This window comes from Prunus avium, chromosome 3 (genome assembly GCF_965620075.1).
Source record: "Prunus avium chromosome 3, drPruAviu1.hap1.1, whole genome shotgun sequence".
NCBI lineage: Eukaryota > Viridiplantae > Streptophyta > Magnoliopsida > Rosales > Rosaceae > Prunus > Prunus avium.
Window position 1 is genome coordinate 11,560,766 of NC_142286.1, and position 10,387 is coordinate 11,571,152.

At 35.9% G+C, this 10,387-nt stretch overlaps 2 long non-coding RNA genes across 2 annotated transcripts; both read right to left on the reverse strand.

Annotated features, from left to right (window-relative positions):
- Positions 1–1,858: 1,858 nt before the first annotated feature.
- On the reverse strand, positions 1,859–4,490 carry LOC110773446 (uncharacterized). The gene is made up of 4 exons (XR_002529306.2): positions 4,154–4,490; positions 2,809–2,908; positions 2,597–2,710; positions 1,859–2,285 (listed from the first exon to the last, which is right to left on the reverse strand). It is a non-coding gene; the product is annotated as an uncharacterized LOC110773446 (long non-coding RNA).
- A 2,109-nt stretch (positions 4,491–6,599) lies between these two features.
- Positions 6,600–10,034, reverse strand: LOC148295628 (uncharacterized). Its single transcript, XR_015834628.1, has 2 exons — positions 7,622–10,034; positions 6,600–6,981 (listed from the first exon to the last, which is right to left on the reverse strand). It is a non-coding gene; the product is annotated as an uncharacterized LOC148295628 (long non-coding RNA).
- Positions 10,035–10,387: the final 353 nt, after the last annotated feature.

The window sequence follows — 10,387 nt, forward strand, 5'->3', positions numbered from 1 at the left end:
GCGTGTAAGAGCGAGATCGTACCCAAGGGATTGCGTGTAAAGATAGAAAACCAATTTCACCCAAGTTAATTTCATTGCCAACCTAGTTGATTCAAATGGTGATTTGTTTGTTCAAAAAGAAAATAAAAGAAAATAAAGCATAAAACAAATATAGCAATGACAATAAACTGAAATTAAGATTTACATTTATGAGAAAAATAATTAAGGTATTAGATTTCCACTTCTAACATAAACATGCAACTCTTAATAATTTGATCCACAAAATATTTTCCAATGTAGTTGTTCAAAATAATTAAAGCTCTTTTTAATTTCCTTTAGAAATATTCTAAGCATAACTTGTACCATTGGCAACAAACTATCAAAAAATAATCTTCATCAAAATTCTATTAATCTTTAGTAATTCTCTTCTCTTTTAAAAACATGAAAGTTTTTACTACACAATGGGAAAAACATGATTGAACCCATGAAATAGATTATCAAACATTCATCAATTAATTAAAAAGAAAACTACAAATTCCATTTGAACAAATACTACAAATTCACATTAAAGCTTAAGTTTGGATCAAACTAATAAAAATTACACATTTATATTAAAAGCTTTCTCCCTAGCCTACGGAACCATGAGGTATTAGAATCCACACCATCATTCCATAAGATCCTAATTATTTATCTTTCAATTCCCATGGAGTAACAATCTAGAAATCAATCTACTGCTTTCTCAAGATTTATCAATTAAGCTTGTAATTTAGATCATAAGTAAATTTTCCTTCCCTTCATAAGTACAAATTCTAAGCATAATATGTAAACAAAATTATTTAACTACAAAGGATCAAAGTTTCCTAAGCATCCTATGTGAAAAAGTTTATTTGAATAACAAAATATCAAAGAAAATTGTAAATTAGAAATATAAACCAAGGATGAATTAATAGATTAATCCAAACTCTTAACTACCACAAATACATGTTATATGTCACAATACATGATAGAAGTGGTGAAAAGAAGATTAATCTATTAATCATGTGAAGTGAAAATTATAATCATTGAACACCACAATATTTGAGAATTGAAAATAAAAACTAGAACTTTATTTAATAATGGTGTTTCATCCAACCTTGGTTAGGTAATTTAAATAGACATAATTAATATTTAAAACAAAACAAAGAAACTAAAATACATAAATTAAATGAGAACTAGGAAAGGAAGAACAAGTTTAAAAGAGTTATTAGCTCTTGGTTCTTTCCTTTCCATCATTGTTCTCTTTCTTCCTCACTCTCTCTCTATCTTTGCCGTGTGTTTTTCTCTCCCTTGATCTTTGCTCAAAACTTGTATTTATAGCCAAAGAAAGGGAGTCTTGAATTATATAATAATCAAGTAGCTTACTATTCCAACACTACTACAATTTTCCCTTGTCCTGGCAACTCTCTATGGTCAGTACAAACCCCATTACTGGCGGAAATTCGTCAGTAATAGCTTCCTGACGAGTGCAGCGACGAAAATGAGGGTCGTCAGTAAAAGTCTCGTCAGTACTACTAATACTGACGAACTTTTGCTACTTATTCGTCAGTAAAGGTCCATCTCTGACACAAAGTCATAAAGTGACTCTAGATTATTACTGACAAAACAAATGGTCAGTATTAAATTTTTTTTCTATCAGGATTATTGTTTTAGGATTGGATAGCAGTGGCCAAACATTTGTCAGGATTGTTCTTAACCAAAACAAAATAAAAATAAAAATTGATTGTTTGTCAATTTCTTTGTGCGCTGATGCACCATTAAATATCTTTCTTTCAAATGCCTTTTGTTTTGTAATCTGCACATTTTTCATTCTTAAAAAAACTAATTGATACTGACAATGCAATAACAATTATAAAGTACACTAATATAAATACTCAAAGATTTATCGATATACAACCACCATCCTTATAAAATATAAAGTACCAATGTTGAATAGAATAGCCAAATATACAAAGGTTTGCCTACATCAGTAGAGTTCAAAAACTTTTGTTGCCCAACCTATTCAAAACTATGCCATGCCAAATGTTCAACCAGTACACTACAAAAGTATGCATACTGTGACTCAAGGTGCCGTAGTTGTGTCCTCGCAATCTCTTGGATGACCCTGCCTTCGTCTGAATCCAAGGCACCTGGTGTGGTTTAACCCCAAGTCCTTCACCAAATGACTCAACAAATGCAATGCCAAAGGGTATGGACTATTCCAAGAAAAGAAGGATCATCCTTGCCTACCTTTTAAGTGCTTTTATTCTCGAACTCAACCAATAACGTTCCTACATGTCACATTGATATGTGGATCACATACCAGAACATAAGAATATGGTCTTATCAAATATTAGCAAAAAAAGAAAAATTGCATCAGCTTGCCTTTTAGAAAATAACATAAGCTTTTGTCTATCTACATTATCATAACACAAATAAAGTGGATTGAAGGAGCAGGGTAGATTCAAATTTTACAAAAACCAAAGCCTGAGTCATGTTTCACATAATTGGAGGTTCTAAAAATTAAATATATTGACAAAAACCATAATTGAAAGAAACAATGACTAACATATAGAAAGTAGATACATAACATGTGGCTGACCTGCTATTTCTAGCAATTGCCAATGATGCGACCACCTCTGCAGACAGAACATATATAGGACCATAAGCATGCCGAAAGTATTCATTCCCAATTAGATGTCCTGATTTCTCATACCTGAATAATAAATTAATGGATGGATTCATAAATAAAAAAAAATAAAAAAAATAATAAATCAATCACAAAGGTAAAAGCTCTGATAACAATTTTAATACCATTTCATTTTAGGGTCAGTGATTACTAGTCCTTTCTTCATGCATCCAATGTAGGTTTGTGAATGTGTTCTCTCCTTGGCTAGAAGTGTTGCTAGTTGAACTGAGAATGGTAGGAAAAAAGGCAACAAAAAGATCAACAGGGCATTTTCATCAAAGCCAAATATTGTTGATCTTAATCTAGATGAGCTGTAAACATCATAGCTAAGCTAATAAAGATCAACCTCAGCAACTGATCATGGTAAGCAAACCCAGAAGTGATATCAAACAATGCATCGTATAACAATATAAAAATACAATCTGATCAAAACCAACATCAGAAAGAGGACAAAAAGCCCCCAGCAAACCACCAAAACCCCAACAAAAAACGAAAACAGAACCACAACCCAAACAAAATAAAACAAAATAGAAGACAAAACCCCCAAAAATAAACAAACAAGCCCCAAACTACAAGAAAATCTTATTCAAATTAAGATACAGAAAGAACCTCTTAATAATTGTCAGTAAAAGATTTAGAAAGTAAAACTCTTATTCTAGTAACCAAACAGAGCATCATCATTGGCATAGATGAATCTTATTCTAGTGTTGTGCATGATATATAATCAACTTAGAGTGAACTACCACCTGAACTTAAAGTCTGAAATGTGTAGAAACCAGAACACAGAGCACAGGTTCTTATTACTTTAGGAAACCAAAACTAAAGTAGAGAAATGAATTAAAACTAAAGGCTTTATGCATTAGGCACTGATTTCAATAAAAATCACTAATTACAATGGAGCAAGAGATAGGAGCACATATCATCAATAATTGTTCAAGAACCAAAGATTTTAGAGCAAGAGAAACAACAGAAAAGACAATAGCAACAAAATACAAACATAGCCAACACCAATAGTGCAGGCGAAGCAGAACCAAAGGCTAAACCAAGTGTCACAAAGATTATGAAGAAAGATGACAAGGCTGGACTATTACCTCTGTCACACTCTGTCTTGCCAACAAATATTCAAACAATAAAACCTTAAATTAGACCAGGGCATCACTTCGAACAAAAACCATGGGATTAAATTCTAAAAAAAGATTGCTTCAATTTCATCACATCCAAAATAAAATAATCAAATACTCAAACGTAACCCTAAAATCAAATAGAAGAAGCCAAATTTCTTTACAAGGAAATAAAATCAGCGACAATAATCAAATACCCAAACAAAATCCTAAAATAAAATTGAAAAAATGGGAGTTCTTTATGAAGAAAAATAACCAACAACAGTTACCATAACCCTAATTGTCTTCGTCCATCACAGATTTAGGAATAGATTTAAAGAGGAAGAGGAAGAGGAATAAAAGAGTTTACCTGTCAGACTGTCACAGTGGCGGCGAAGAGATTCCAGAGAAGATCGAGCTTGGCTAGTGACGAGGAAGAGCGACTGTGCCAACGGTGAGAGGAGTCATCGTGCGAGCGCGCTAGAGACAAGAATGGAAGAGTAGGAGAGAAGAGGAAGAAAACAATTTCTTCTTCAATTCCTCTAACTCCAATAGCTCTAAGGAAGAAAACAATTTCTTCTTCAATGAAAAAAAAAGAGAGAGGAAGGGAGAGTGAGTGACAGAGCAAAACCCAAAAACGAAAGAAAAAGACGAGAGAGAAGATGTGGTCTTTTTTGGTCAATGAGAGAGATAGTCGATTTGAAGGAAGTAAAGAGAAAGTTTAAGTAAAAAAATTATACTTAAGTCTAGTACTGGCAAACCAACTCGTCAGTGACAAAAATATTGGGCGCTTAATATTTTGGCTTCCCGCCCTTGAAGGGGCTGACAATGTGGCTCGTCAGTAAAACTAGTACTGACGAAAAACTCTGCCAGTATTATTTAGTAGTGGCAAACCACTTTACCTGGCCAGTAAGGCCATCCCCAATGGTTGGGGCTCTAAAAATGGTTTATAGAGCCCCATTTAGAGCTCCGATGGAATCTTTGGGGCTCTAAAGGCATCTCTCCCACAGTGAGAGGCTCTATATTCGGGGCTCTATATTAGGGGTTTGATATTTTTTTAATGATATAATTTAATTTATGTGCTATTTTTGTTTTTTGTTAACTTATTTACGTTAGTGGTTTTTTTGTGAACATTTCAACCCAAAAAAATAAAAAATTGGACAAGATTTGAAAACATGGTTTAAAAAAATAAACCTAGCCATTTAGAACTTGAGGGTTGTAGCCTGAGTTAACTTTACCCAAAAAAATACAAAAAACAATGGGACAAGCTTGTTGCAATTGGCCAATTGATTAAAAAAATAGAAAAAGTAGTCAGCAACTATCAAAATGGGCGAGTATGACTCTGTTGAGTCGCAAGGCAAGTGAGCCAAAAAACTGTTGGGCTGGCAGCTTTTTCCAAATGTGGTCCCCACCGGGTTTCAGGGGCTGCAACCGAGTACACAGATTTAGCTTCAGCTCCGGTTAGGCTCTACCATTTAGAGCCTCAAAGTTATACCATTGGGGATGGTTTTTTTCAAAGAGTTGCTATTTATTAGAGCCCAAAGGTGGTGCAGCCCATTTTAGAGCCCCCATTGGGGATGGCCTAATGGGTCCTAATACTGGCTAAACTGCTCCTTCGCCAGTATTAGGTTGTCGGTATAAGCTAAAATTGTAGTAGTGCAAATATCTTTCTCATCTTTAGCCTACTTCCTTTACTTTGGTTTCACAAAGATCTTTGAGTCTTCTTATCAATTGCTCCACTTGCTCCATCTCATCTCTCGTATCTTCTCATAAAAACTGCAACAACTTTCCTCAAATGGTAGCTAGATAACAACTCGAGCATCATCATTCTTCTTTGCATTCATTGGTTGCAAGTAGTCAATTTGAACTTCTCCTTCATTGTTTATTCATTCTTTCTTTATTTCTTCAATGATGGAAGCTTGCATGCATGTCCTAGAGCATATTAATGCAATTGATTGCTTCTTCTTTGGTTTTGGCATTGAACCACACGTTGTTTTGAGCATATTTCCTTGACCATGGCTGCACACATTTTCATCTTTCTTCTATCTTCTTTTTGCAACACATTACTTATTCCTCCTCCTCCTCATGCCATTGGTGGAAGACACTTAATATCTACAAATAACCACTCAATAAGTATAAAAACAAGATTTGGAATGAAACAATAAAAATACTCTAATAGATTTACATAAAACAAAAGAAAATACTAACAACTATAAATTTAAGGATAAAACTTGTATTAATTTTGTGCTCATCAACCGGTCCATTCTACCATTAAGCATATATGGCTTCTTGGGAGTTAGTTGCAAGAATAAAGCGATTAAATCCCAATGAGCCCATTATCATTAAATCTTAGGTCATGGTTTTGAATAATTTAAAAAAATATATACAAGCAATATTAGGTGATAGATAATTCGAATCGTCTCTGATATTGGTATAATCACTTAAGTTACAAGTTCCTTGTTTGAATAATCTTTATATATGAATATAAGACCATTATTATTACGAGCTCTAAAGTCTTGTGTTCAAAAAAAAATTTATGATTTAAAAGTGAACTTTGAGGGGTTAAAAAAGTGGTCATTCTATCAACATTTGATGACGGAAATTGTCAATTGTCCTCAAATTGTAAATGGTAGGGAATACACTGCCCAAAATGGGAAATTACGGATTATTGCATTTTTGTTGATAGAAATTTAAAGTGAATTTTAAATCGAGAATGACAAGCACTACCATGACAATTAATAAAAACACTATCTGACCACCATATATACATGCATGTACGAAGCTCCTTTAATATAACATAGCCTAGAATCCAATACCTTATTTTTGGTTCAATCACAGTTGGAAAAAATACAGAGATTACAAGAGCCAAAAAAGTCAATACATAGGAACAAAGAACAACAAGCATATGAGAGTTCAAACTAAAAACCATTACAGTCTAGCAAAATGAATCTTCCCCATCACAAAGCCAAAATAAAATACAAAACAAAAGCAAACAAAGCCATTGCCACAAAGGGAACAAGGACTGCACCAACATAGCGACAAAAGGGGAGATACACTTCCCTCACATAAATCAGCACAGCTACACAAAGAGACTCACCAATTTGCAGCCGAGAAACAAATTTCCCCAAATCACAAAAGTACATCCACACTAGAACATCCATCTAAGACACACAATCTCTGTGAAGGCCGAATCCGCCTCTGTACCATAGAGAAAACAACAACCATTCAAACCATGGTATATCCCAAAAGACCAAAACCAAGAGAATGGAAGATAGTGGTGCAAACACCAGAGCAGGAGCCATAGCTATAGCCATAGTAAGAGCTCTATACACTTTCCAGAAAATACGCGAAAATTCGCTTATAGAAGTGGTTGATGTAGCCCAATGGAGAGGCCATATCCAGAATGTGGATAAGGCAAGAAGAGGAGGGGATGTAGAGGAGGAAGTAAATATGTTTGTAGGGGGTGTTTGGCGACGAACGGGGGACACAAACTTAGCCTGACATTTAAACTCAGATCTGAGCACAAGGCTCAAACAACCACCACTAGGGAGGAGCCACCAACTCTTAAGAGAGCCACAGCACGGCCAAACAAGCTCTTGCCAAAAATAAGAACACACGCACCATGAGACACCAATGCAAAAAAGATAGAGAAGTAGCAGAGCAAAGGAGAAAAGGGGGAGGAGGGATATGCCTCCTCCTCCCCAAAAAGAGAACTGTGCAACGATGAGAAGAAGAGAGGAAAAAGGCACTTAGGTTTTTGTTTTTGTTTTTAATTGTTGGGAATCCAATACCATTATCAACAAGAACTCTACATATAAGAAGGATATGTCTTGTTTACCTAAATTCGAACTTCTTTTATGACACAACTATAAGATCTCTTTCCTAAGTATTTCCACCTCCACCACAACCTCCACCACCACCACCACCATCACCCCCACCACAACCTCCGCCACCGCCATCGCCATGTCCTCCGCCCCCACCACAACCTCCACCACCACCATCACCATGTCCTCCGCCCCCATCTCCGTGATGACCATATGCAAAGGTATCTGAAACAGTTGGCACATTATTGGGTTTCTTCTTGCGAGACGATTGACCACAAGAAAATATTACAGCTGAAATTACTGAAAGGGACATCAGGATCATGCAGAACAAGAATAGTCCACCACCAGCACTTGGAAGCAATTCATCTGCATGACTATCACCTACACCAACAAGGTTCCTAGCCATTTCTGTTCGTGTTTTGCGAGCCTAACATTAGGAGGAGGAATTTATTTATAGATCCTAATTCCCATGATAATTAATAATAATAAATTTTTTGAAAGTTGGATAAGAGACGATATCTCCACCTTATGTTGCACCCCACGTGGATTGCGTGTCACTAAGGCTTGCCCGTAATTATGTTCACATTAGACTATATGTTGTGAGGGTCGTCCACTTTGGCCAAATAAGAATATGCCCGTGAGAAAATGTAATCATGGCGCCCTCGGTTGATTTGATCATTGATAAAAATAAAAATAAAAATAAAATAAAATAATCTGCAAAGAAGGAATGACCCCAAATTTGTGTGATATCGATTAAAACAATTCCGAATGGATGGTGTAATATTTATGTGTTGAGTGGCCGAAAGACGAACCCTAGACGAGCTGATGGTTAGAGCTGGGTGGGGCAACCAGGGAAATGCTTGATGTTGTGGGGAGGGTTGCTCTCTAAATCTATCTACTAGTAGTATTAGAATTTCCTATTTCGTTTATGAGAGGGTCTAGTAGTTTATTTATCATATGCCAAAGATGCGGACTCGAAACTTACAACAATATGTTTACGAAAAGTACGTACTTGTAGCTATAAAGTTATAAACCAGAGAAATCAACACAGCTTTAATTCCACAATCACAATATAACGTATAGCTTACAAAGCCAAGCCAATATTAGTATCAACAAGAACAATTAAAAGAACGACAGGTTTTGTTGACATAAATTCCAACTTTTTTTTATTTTATGAAAACATAGTTATATATATCTTCCTAACAACCTCCACCTCCACCTCCACCTCCACCACCTCCACCGCCACCACCTCCACAACCACCACCTCCACCGCCACCACAAGCTGCACCACCAGCTGCTGCACCAGCGGCTGCACCACCAGCTGCTGCAGCAGCAGCTGCACCACCGCCACCGCCACTGCCACTGTATTTGTTTCTTGGTCCATCATCACCACAAGCAAATATGACCATTGATATAAGTGAGAGAGACATAAGAATCATGCAGAGCAAAAGTATCCCCCCCGAGTTGTCTTGAATGATGCCTAGTTCCTCTGCGTGGCCACCACCTAGAACAACATATGCTCCTCTAGCCATTTTTTCGATGAGTTACAATATTAGCTAACTGTTCGTTAATCCAAGCATATATATATATTTATAATGTAATGTCAACAAATGCCGTGTGCAATTCCAAGTCCTGCTATTTAAAGTTTTAATAATAAAAAATTTGAAAGTTGGATAAGAGATGTTATCTCCACCTTACATTGCACCCCACGTGGATTGCATGTCACTAAGGCTTGCGGGCAATTATGTTCACATTAGACTACATGTTGTGAGGGTGGTCCACTCTGGCCAAATAATAATATGCCCATGAGAAAATGTGATCATGGCGCCTTCGGTTGATTTTGATCCTTGATAAAAATAAAAATAAAATAAAATAATCTGCAAAGAAAGAATGATCCCAACTTCGTGTGATACCGATTATAACAATTCCTAATGGATGGTGTAATATTTCTTGTACTTGTACTTCGAGTTTTTTCTTTAGTTCATTCATTTTTTGATTGACTGATTAGTAAGGAATTTGCTTAATTTAATTCAAGAATGGAAGTATAGAGGTTTATCTATACTATATTTTAGGGGTGGGCACAGTTCGGTTTGGACCGGTTTTTGCCTCAAATTAGAACCGATCCGGTACTATTTATCCAATTCGATTTTAATACTAAGTTATCCACCACAAGCTGCACCACCGCCACCGCCTCCGTATCTTTTCCTGTTTGATCCTTCATCATCACCACAAGCAAATATGACCATTGATATAAGTGAGAGAGACATAAGAATCATGCAGAGCAAAAGTATCCCCCCGAGTTGTCTTGAATGATGCCTAGTTCCTCTGCGTGGCCACCACCTAGAACAACGTATGCTCCTCTAGCCATTTTTTCGATGAGTTACAAGATTAGCTAACTGTTCGTTAATCCAAGCATATATATATATATATATATATATATATATATATATATATATATTTATAATGTAATGTCAACAAATGCCGTGTGCAATTCAAAGTCCTACAATTCAAAGTATTCGGTTGATGAATCTAGCTGTGGAAAATTCGTGAACACTTCATAGAAGCTTCGTTCTTCACAACCTGATGTTGAAAGGCTTGAAGAGACAGACAGAAACTTGCGAAAATTTTCAAAGAGAAAGGGATAGCTAGCTAGGTTGAGCTGCAATAATTGCTGCAAAATTTTCACGAAAATTTGCTTCGTGAAAATGCTAAGAAGATCAGATGTGAGATTTTGTTTCTCTTCCTTAAATGCTAAGAAAAATACTTACATCCACTCCAGA